The sequence below is a fragment of the Cryptomeria japonica genome, chromosome 8 (genome assembly GCF_030272615.1).
Source record: "Cryptomeria japonica chromosome 8, Sugi_1.0, whole genome shotgun sequence".
Taxonomy (NCBI): domain Eukaryota; kingdom Viridiplantae; phylum Streptophyta; class Pinopsida; order Cupressales; family Cupressaceae; genus Cryptomeria; species Cryptomeria japonica.
The window spans coordinates 292,741,227-292,751,483 of record NC_081412.1 but is presented as its reverse complement, the minus strand read 5'-3'; positions in this window follow the sequence as shown (position 1 = coordinate 292,751,483).

The following is a 10,257-nucleotide window of genomic DNA, read 5'->3' as shown; positions in this document are numbered from 1 at the left end:
GTAATGTGTGATCCGAAATCCTTGGGATGATTTTGGTGGTTGTTGTTGAGTTCGAGGTAATTGTGATGACACGTAATAAGATTGTTATCATCTTGTTTAGGTCTGCATATGGATTTGTGGACGAATTGAGTTGCCTTGTTGGTACATGTTTCATATTTTGTAATTTTATGAAGCTAACATATTTGAGATCTATTTTGGCGGTGCAGAAATATAAGATCGACTTGTATGACCATTTTGACATGGTAGATGTGTGAATGTTGAAGTGTGATGAGCGAATATGCATCAACATGAAGATTTGGTGCTCCGATATATGACTGTGCAGCTGAGCATAACAAATAAGTAGAACAAAGGAAGACAATTAGATTGTGCTTAACCAAAATTTCTTTTTGGCATTTATAGATGTTATATATCAGTTCAGTTATTGTTATTTCTTTTGTAACTTATTTGTAGGACAGCGAGTCCTCCAAGGTTGTAGCCCTTCTTTTGTATTTGAGCAGTGAGCTCTAGGCAGCGTGCTTGAATGTAAGTGCATTCCCCTTTTGTAATATTATCATACTCCTGATCATAGTATAATAATATTATGGGTCTCAATCCCACTATGGTTTTTCCCTTTCCGGGTTTCCACGTAAAAATTCTAGTGTTATGGTTTTTTGGTTGATTGGTTTATGTTTTGGCACTTTACTTACATTCTTATGCATCCGGTGATTTAAAATCAATTTAATAAATTTGTGAATTGCAGAACACTAATTCACCCCCCCTCTCAGTGTTAATTGATTCCAAAATCACCATCCTCACACTTCTCACACTATACTCGTTGTTTCTTCATACGCTTATACACTCTACCTCTACATCTATCTTCTATATTTACATACACACACACACACACATACTGGTAAGCACAATCACCAAGATGTTAGGTCGACCAAGCACTGATAATTTATTCAATGATGTAATTGCTTGGATCAACACATTGCCAAAAATTTCCTCGATCAAAGATATGATAACCAAGTTGGCCTTCACTGATCTTCTACATGCTTCACATACCAGGACCAAACAAGCATCTATCAGAACCATAGGAATAGATCCATGAGCACAATTCCCAAGCATCATAAAAAATGACTCCATAATATGAATGTCACTAATTCTGGAATATATGACTTGTAGCACAAAATACAAGTGACATAACCATGACCAAAAACTTAAACATAAACCAACATGATCAAGATATAAGATTTTCGGTCACCTCCGGAAATGACTCTAGAGAGTTATACAATCCTTGCAGCTCCACATCACATGTATACCTATCTTCCATCACTACACAAGATCATAAACTATACCTACCTTATCTGCTCAATATACCACATCCAAACCAATCTGGATGACTGGGTTTGAGATCAATGACAACAATGACAATGTTCACACAAATTCAACATATCTATCATAAATGCACCTAGACCTAAGCCAAGGGATGTAAAAGTTAAGACACATATTGTTGGACTTGACTTATTTGGTTGCTTGAATACTTGCAAGTGCCTTTGTAGATGACTACCCATTAGATACACACCATCTCTACAATTGCTTCATGCTTTGTAGAATTTGGATTTCTAAACAAATGAGAATGTAAAATGAATAGATTTGAACCCTCTTACACCCATTTATATCCCCCAAACCTAATTTTCACCCCAATCTTCAGTACTTTCTCTATCAATCAAATATAAATCCTGTCTTTCCTCCTTTCAACCCCATTTTTCATGTTTGATCCATTAGACCTAGCCTATCCTTTCTATCAAGAGCTCAATAAAAAAAATTCTTTCTCAACCAATCTCTTGAGGGGCACCCTACCTCCATCCATTAACGTGCACCAGGGCATGCCACTAGCTAAATTTTTCGTACCAACATTTTTCCTTTGAAACAATGCCATAAACACATTGTCTCAAAGAGGGGCAAATTGTAGACACCTAAAAATGACTAACACATTTATCTCACATTTTCATCATTTCTCATCAAGCCTTTTGTCAATATTAATTTAGCTAACACCACACCTTTTCATCTACAATAATTCAATAATCATTTAATTATTTCAACAAATTTATTTTCCATGTTATTTAAATAATTTTTAACTACTTAATTAATTTGTCAATTTATTTTTTCATTCACATTAATTTAAATGTTTAATTTATTCACTTAATTCTTTTTTATTCATATTTTTCTAAACACTATAGTAAAATATTTTTAATTATTTAATTAGCTAACACTTATTCTATAATTAAATGTTTAATTTAATTTTATTTCTTTTGTAATCTTATTTCTTATAAAAATAAATTTAAATTTAATATTTTATTTATTTTTCAACCATGCATATGAACTTTACAATTAGTTTATTTAATTATATTAATAATTCTTCATACACTTCCATCACATCAATTCACTTAAAGTCACTCCCAATCTACCCTACAATTAAATCTACTTGACTCATTCATGCAAGTAGTTAACTCACCATTTTAGCTCCTCATAGGGACACATATCACATGCACATTAGTCTTATCATCTCAATCATTCTCACCAATTGATTCTTCTAATCAATCTCCACAATTAATCAATATTAGGTGAAAATCACAAATGAATCATCTTCCAACACATTAATCTTCCACAATTTTTAAGAATTCATGTGGTCCTACTATCATTTTTCTATCAAGATTATGTTGAATTGAAGATAAATCCATATATCAATTATTCAAGCACATACAAGAGACTTGTGGAGCTATATGAAACTTTGGAAAGTATAATTGTTTATTATTTCATTTGATACATTGATCACATGCTTTATTGAAGTGATTTTTGTGTTAGGATTTCCAAAGATATTGAGACAGGGGGGGGTGGTGGGGGTGAATCAGTATCTAACCGGTTAATAAATTTACTTGACTTAAAACATGAAAAGCATATTAAAACTGTGTACCGGTAAACCAAAAATAATGCAGTAAACAAGAATAACAACAACCACATGAGAAGCACACCATAACACAATATTTTAACGAGGAAACTTGGTGTGGGAAAAACCTCAGTGGGATTTGTGACCCATAATATTCACTTACTAGCCAATAAGGGAATATTACTCTTACAATAGGGGCCTGCACATGTAGGAAGGCCAAGTGCCTAGAGCTCACTGCTCAATTACAAAAGAAGTCACACTGACTTACAAAAATAGATTATATCAATCCAATGTCTTATATTGCTTCAGATTAGCATCTTCTATGCCAGATTCAGTACTGGTTTAAGCTCTACTACATACATAAACCCTTAACCTATAATTCGCATATTAGTTCTACATAATTTTGCTTATCTCCTTCTTACTAAATGTTCTACAATGATCTCATACATATATGAGTCATTTTACAACCTGTCATGTTGGCTTATAATGATTTTACAATTAATTACAATACATTATAAACAAAATTCTTGTCGGCTAGGGTGTCGGTATCCTTCCTTTCACTGCCGGTGTTCTGTGTGTCGGTGTAGAGTTTGTCGTTGCTGGTGCGGGTTATTCTGTCTTGCCGGTATCATATGATTGCAAGGTTACCATCAATGACAAAACCTTCAATCACCTACAATTTCTCATTGGAGTGTGCATTTGCCAACAATCTCCCCCTCTGGAATTGATGGCAACACTCATGAGAAAAATCAAAAGTGTCCAAAATGATATCCAAAAATATTCTGCCAAAACTATATGCTCAAAACTCTATGCTCCCCTTGACCAGATGATGTCCTTTTTCTCATCATTTTTCTCATCCCACTACTCCCCCTTTGACATCAATGACAAAGGTTGGCATTCGCTGTCAGTGGAGTCCTGCCTTGATTCTTGTAACCAGTGGGTTACAATCTGAAAGATATCTGTCAAAACTAAATTTATGCCATTGCTAAATGTTTTGCAGTCTTTAATTGCCTCTTGTGTTCTCTGTAATGTACCGGTGAGTATGTGCATTTTCTCTTCTGGTGTCTTCAGTCCGGGAACCAGAGCCTCAGATATTTCTTTTCTCAAAGAAATAAGATACTCTAGTCTTGGACTAAGTCTGTATTTTAAGTCCTTTGCCTTATCCTTTATTCCATGTTTGTCTTTCTCCAATTTCTTGATTTTCTCTTCCTGCTCTGCAATTTTCTTTTCTAATTCCAAAAATGAATCTGATGTTCCAATCAAATTGTCAACAATATTATTTATCTTCTCTTGAGCTTTGCTGATCTCCTTGTCAAGATCCTTTGTTAAGACATTCGTTTTACAAGTGTCCCTGTACAGTTTCTTGAAGTCATAGATTATTTCTCCAAGTTTCGGTAAAAGGGTATCCATTTCTTCCTTGTTTTTCTTTACAATATCCTCAAAGAATTTCTGTTTTTCTTTTATTAGTCTTTCCTTAAGTGTATCCTCATTTATTTTATCAATAGTCAATAGGTTGTCGGTGATAAACTTAGACAATGTGTCTAGTTGACCTAAAGAATCTTTATTCTCAACGCTGCACTTTGGTGCTATAAATTTAAGAATTGGTATAGTATCATCAATAGCCTTAAAGGCTTGTGCATTGCATTCCGTGATCTTCTTTATAGAATCTAATAAGATCTCAGGTACATTAGTAGGTTTGAATTCTGTCATAGTTGTACCAGATGTTTGTCCAACAATTTTTACAATAGCCATGCTACCAGTGGTGGTAATTTCCTTGCTTGGCTCGACCTCTGGTAGGTCAGTCTGAGTTTGCATTTCCATAAACAAAGTTTTAGGCTTTTCAGTTTGGGCCGGTGGCACTGTGTCTGTCTGAACCTGTGCTTCAACCTATACCGGTTTGGGTTTCTCCAATTATGTCTCAGATGGTTTCTTTGAGTTTTCAGTTGTCGGTTCCTTAGTTTGTGCCTCTGAACTTTCCTTAGCCGGTTCTTCAGATGGTTTGTCTGTTATATCTACCGGTTTCTCAGTGGTATCCTCTGCCAGTTGCTTTGCCTGTGAGGGTTTTTCTGTGTTTAACTCAACTTCTGCAGCCGGTGACTCAGTAGTCACATCTTTCTTCTTATCCTCAGTGGTCTCCCTGTCAACCACGACATTAACTTCCTGAGTATCTACATTTACTGTATACAAAATTTCTAATTCAGGGTTTGTATCTTCTATTAGAGTTTCCATACTCTCAGTGGCCGGTTGATTTGCAATAGTGTCTACTGGTGGAGTATCTGAAGGAGGTGGGGGCATATTGTCAGTCATTTTTAAACTTGGTGGTCCACCTACCTTACCTTTACCCTTGTTTCTGTCCTTTTGATATACTTTGATAGTTTTAGGTCTGAGTAATTCTTCCTCTTTTTCTTTTTCCACAAAGAAAATATCTCATCCATCAGCAGTTTCCTCAGATACTTCAGTTACTTTGCCAGCCATTAGTGCTACATGCCGGTGAGCAGTACAGAATACTATCCGGTTAGCCTCACTGATTAATTTGTCTATTTCATCAGGTGAGTTAACTGGATGCACTGCCAGTAATTTTTCAATCTTAATCTTTTTATCCAGTTCAACAATAGATAATCTTCTAGCTTCTAATCTCCTATACAAGTAATTTGGAATTTCATCAACAATTTGCATCAAGAATTTCTTTTATATATCTAAGTGTAAAATTAAATTGTTTTCTATGCTTTCCTTATCATCAAATGATAGTGTATTATACATTTTATTGATATTCTTCAGCTTACCATCCTCTATAATTTCGCTAAGAAGTTTGTCAATGGGGGCAATAGTTTGTTTCACCTTTTTCTTCTTAGGAGTCATTTTCTTTGTCGGAGGCCTTACTTCCCATTGCTTCTGTCTTGTCCTTTTTGATGTAGGAGAAACTGTCGGTGAAGGTTTTCTTTTCCTCTCAACTCTCTTGAATACAACAGGTATGTCACTTTCTGAAGAAGTTCCAACCGGTGAAAGGTGAGTTTCCAGTTGAAGTGCTTCCAACTCACTTTCAGTTATACCAGTTTTCTTTAGCACATCTTCCTTGATTGCCTTTTCCTGTCAGGTTCCTTTTCTAATGGTTGCCTCTACCTTCTTAACTCTTTCCATTGATTGTATAGTGCTCTCAATTGTTTCTGCACTACCAAATACTTTCTCTTCCAGTTCCTTAGGAGCTTCAAGGAGGGATTTTGCATAAGTTTCTATGATGTTATCATCTGTCTCATAGCCCATTTCAGTTACCCAGATGGTTCTAGGGATAACTGCCTTCATCCAAATTTCATCTTTCTTGATCACAAAACAGATTTCCTTTTGATACTTATCCACAATAGCTTGTGATAGCCTTACTCTAGTTTTCATTCAAGCCTTTAGTGCTTGAAAATGCTCATTTATGTTTTTCTCCCTGTTCTCTCCCATATTGTTCAATAGTTTTGATAGTTTTTTTCCTACCGGTATATCAAATCCAAAATCTCTAGCACCAATACCTGGTACTTGTTTGGTTATGTATAGCATCAAACAAACAAGTAAGTTTCCAAATCTGAATGTTCCTTTCTTGTCTCTTTTGATCTTACCCAAATTGTCTATCAACTCATCTTTGAGCCATTCACATATGTCTATTCTTGCATTATCATTTACCATATCATAGGCACTCTTAATACATAGGCTAGAAACTGAGTTTAACCTATTTGCATGTGTAGCCTTATAACCTAAGATCATACTGATAAATTTGATATTTGTATCCTTTACATCGTTTATCAAATGTTGCACCGGTTAGGTTTGTCACTAAGTCATTTGAGACCTTCTTAGTTTTGTCAGGTCTGTTACCAGTGGAGGGTAACCCTGTTACAACTTTTACTGCTTCTTTTGTGTTTTTGTGAATAGAGTCTAACTAGAAGAATTCACCATGTACTTTGCTTAACACAATCCTTATGATATCCTTAGGGAAATCCGAGATACTAAGTATTTCAGTGAAACCTAGGGTTTCTACTATCTTATGTTCAGGTTTGACATTTCCGGATTCATCACAAATTACAGTCTCATACATATTTTTAATTTCATCATCCCCTAGTTCATCAATATGACAATGTATATACATTCTAGGGTCTTCAACATATACTACTCCTTTAGGGATTTGAGAGAATGCACCTATGCTATCATCTTTCTTAGCAATTTCAGGAACTAGCTGAAAAACGGGTCTAGATCGCTTAACAACTTCAACAATAGTAGGGTTTGCAATAAATTCAGGAGTGGATGAAGATGCCATAGCTATAAATACCTCAATCTGCCTTAAGGATGAATGATTTGATAGATTGCTTCACTTCTTTGCTTGGAGTACCTTCGCTCAGGAATTTTCGTGCTCTCAAAGATTTGAATACTTAGTGAATGAAAAAGGAGCCAAAACACTTGCTTTATAATGTTATTTTTGCCAAGTACCACATTTAATGCTTGCCGGTTAAGTCACAACTTAACTCATCTGCTGGTATAGAAGTAATTTCAACTTCTCACCATCAACCAAGGGAATAATAACATGTTTTTCATTTTGTTGCTAAACCCCCAAAAGAATTTTCTTTAGTTAGATGAAGAGTCTCCTACCGTTGGAGTGTTACTCTGTTCTGCCGGAGGAGGAGTAATCACATCAACATTCTGATCTGACTCTTTGATCCATTGTTTTGAGAATTCTTGCTTTACCTCTTCAACTTTTTCTTTACCTTTCAAACTAGGACCTTTGTTATTTGTCGGTGAGGACTTGCTTCTAAAAAATTTAGCAATATGTCCAGTCTTGTTACAGGCATAACAAGTCACATTGTTCTTTTGAATAGCTTTCCCATACCCTATGTCGGTATGTGTTCTGCATTGATTAGATAAGTGCCCAAGTCTTCCACAAACATAACATCTCACATTCATTCTACAATTTTCTGAATTATGACCAACTTTGTTGTATTTAGAACATTGACCGGTGGGTGTATTAGTGTTCTGATAATTTCTAGACCTACACTAATTTGCTCTATGACCATACTTGTTATAGTTAAAGCATTTGCCATTAAATTTGTAAGCAGTAGGTTATCTTACCGGTTTGTTATGATCATGATTGTTTGCAGTACCAGAGCTTTCACCAACTTCAAAGCCAAGGCCATTTGTATCACCATTAGGTTTCTGATTCTTCAGCATGTCACCAAGTTCTTCTGAACTTTTCTTGAATTTTTCCTTGTGATGATTTGCAACAGTTAGTTGACTTTCCAAGATTCCTTTCTGTCTTGTGAGTTCAGTCTTGTCATTTTGTGTGTGCATTAGATCTGTCTTCAACATATCATTTTCATGATTGAATCTTGTGTTTTCATTTCCAGCATCATTTATTCTTCTAACCAAGTCTTCTTTATTCTTCTTTCTATCTTCAATTTCTTTACAAAATCTCATAGTCATATCATGCATCTCATTCTGTGTTGTACTGATTTCTTGTCTTAGCTTGTTTACCAGATCATTAAGAGTTTCCTTTTCATCATTCTCATTCTGCATATTTTCATAAAGTTCTCTTCTCTTATGGTAAGATTTTCTTGAAGTGTTTGAATGATATCCTGAGCAGCCTTTAGATCATCTTCAAGTTTGATATTCTTCACCTTTTCTGCATCATAGCCTGAAAGAGTTGTTTCCAATTGTTTTCTCAAGCTTTTCATCTCTATCGGTGACAAGATCTTCCTCAAGTTGTTAGGCATCTGAAAATAGAGGACCAGGCTCTGATACCAATTGTTAGGATTCCCAAAGATATTGAGACGGGGGGGGTGAATCAGTATCTAACTAGTTAATAAATTTACTTGACTTAAAAACATGAAAAGCATATTAAAACTGTGTACCGGTAAACCAGAAATAATGCAGTAAACAAGAATAACAACAACCACACGAGAATCACACCATAACATAGTATTTTAACGAGGAAACTTGGTGTGGGAAAAACCTCGATGGGATTTGTGACCCATAATATTCACTTACTGGCCAATAAGGGAATATTACTCTTACAATAGGGCCTGCACATGCAGGAAGGCCAAGTGCGTAGAGCTCACTGCTCAATTACAAAAGAAGTCACACTGACTTGCAAAAATGGATTATATTAATCCAATGTCTTGTACTACTTCAGATTAGCATATGCTATGCCAAATCCAGTACCGGTTTAAGCTCTGCTACATACATAAACCCTTAACCTATAATTCACATATCAGGTCTGCATAATTTCGCCTATCTCCTTCTTACTAAATGTTCTACAATGATCTCATACATATATGAGTCATTTTACAACCTGCCATGTCGTCCTACAATGTTTTTACAATTAATTACAAAATACATTATAAACAAAATTCCTGCCAGGGTGTCGGTATCCTTCCTTTCACTGTCGGTGTTCTGTGTGCCGGTGTAGAGTTTGTCATTGCCGGTTCCGGTTATTCTGTCTTGTCGGTATCATATTATTGCAAGGTTTCCATCAATGACAAAACCTTCAATCACCTACAATTTCTCATTGGAGTGTGCATTTGCCAACATTTTGAATGTGAGATTGGGTTAATTTAATTGTATTGCTCCTATTTTTGATATTTCACATTTTATCACACACAATTTTTTATTTACTTATTTTTCATTCTATTTATTTTCTTATTATTTCTCTGACATGTAATTAAGTGGAAATGAATAATTCACAATGTTTTATTGCCATATTTGAGTAGACATTTAAATCATATATATGCAATCCTATTTATTTATTTTAAATAAGTAAATATATCTTTATATTGATTGTCAAAAGGATTTATATTTTATGATCAAGTCTGGAGTTCCATAAAAAACAACCAACATCCTGCAATTCTAAATTTAGAAGCCCATATATTACACATTCTAACTATCAAAATGGGCTTTAGTTCTCTATACGTAAATTTATCATATAAACATAAATCAACAAAAAATAACACATTCACTACTCACTTCTCCACCACATGCTTCTTGTGATCCTCAACTACCTTTGCACCCACCAGTTCATCAAAGGCCATACCCTGAGTTTGCACAACTGATTAAGAGCCTTCCAAAAGATGGCAATGTCACTTTGAACCGATATAAACAATTGGCCTGCCTTGCTTCCTCTTGGGACAACATACACCTTCGCTTGTTCTCGGTTGGCTTCCTTTGGAAACCACTTCACAACTTCTTCTCTCACCAAGTGGGCCTCCCTATATTTCAAGAACTCCTTTACCCCTTGTAGGCCAATTTGTGTTGAAGCCTGCCTAACTTCCTTATTTCCATTAGCACTCCACAACAAGAAAGGTTGA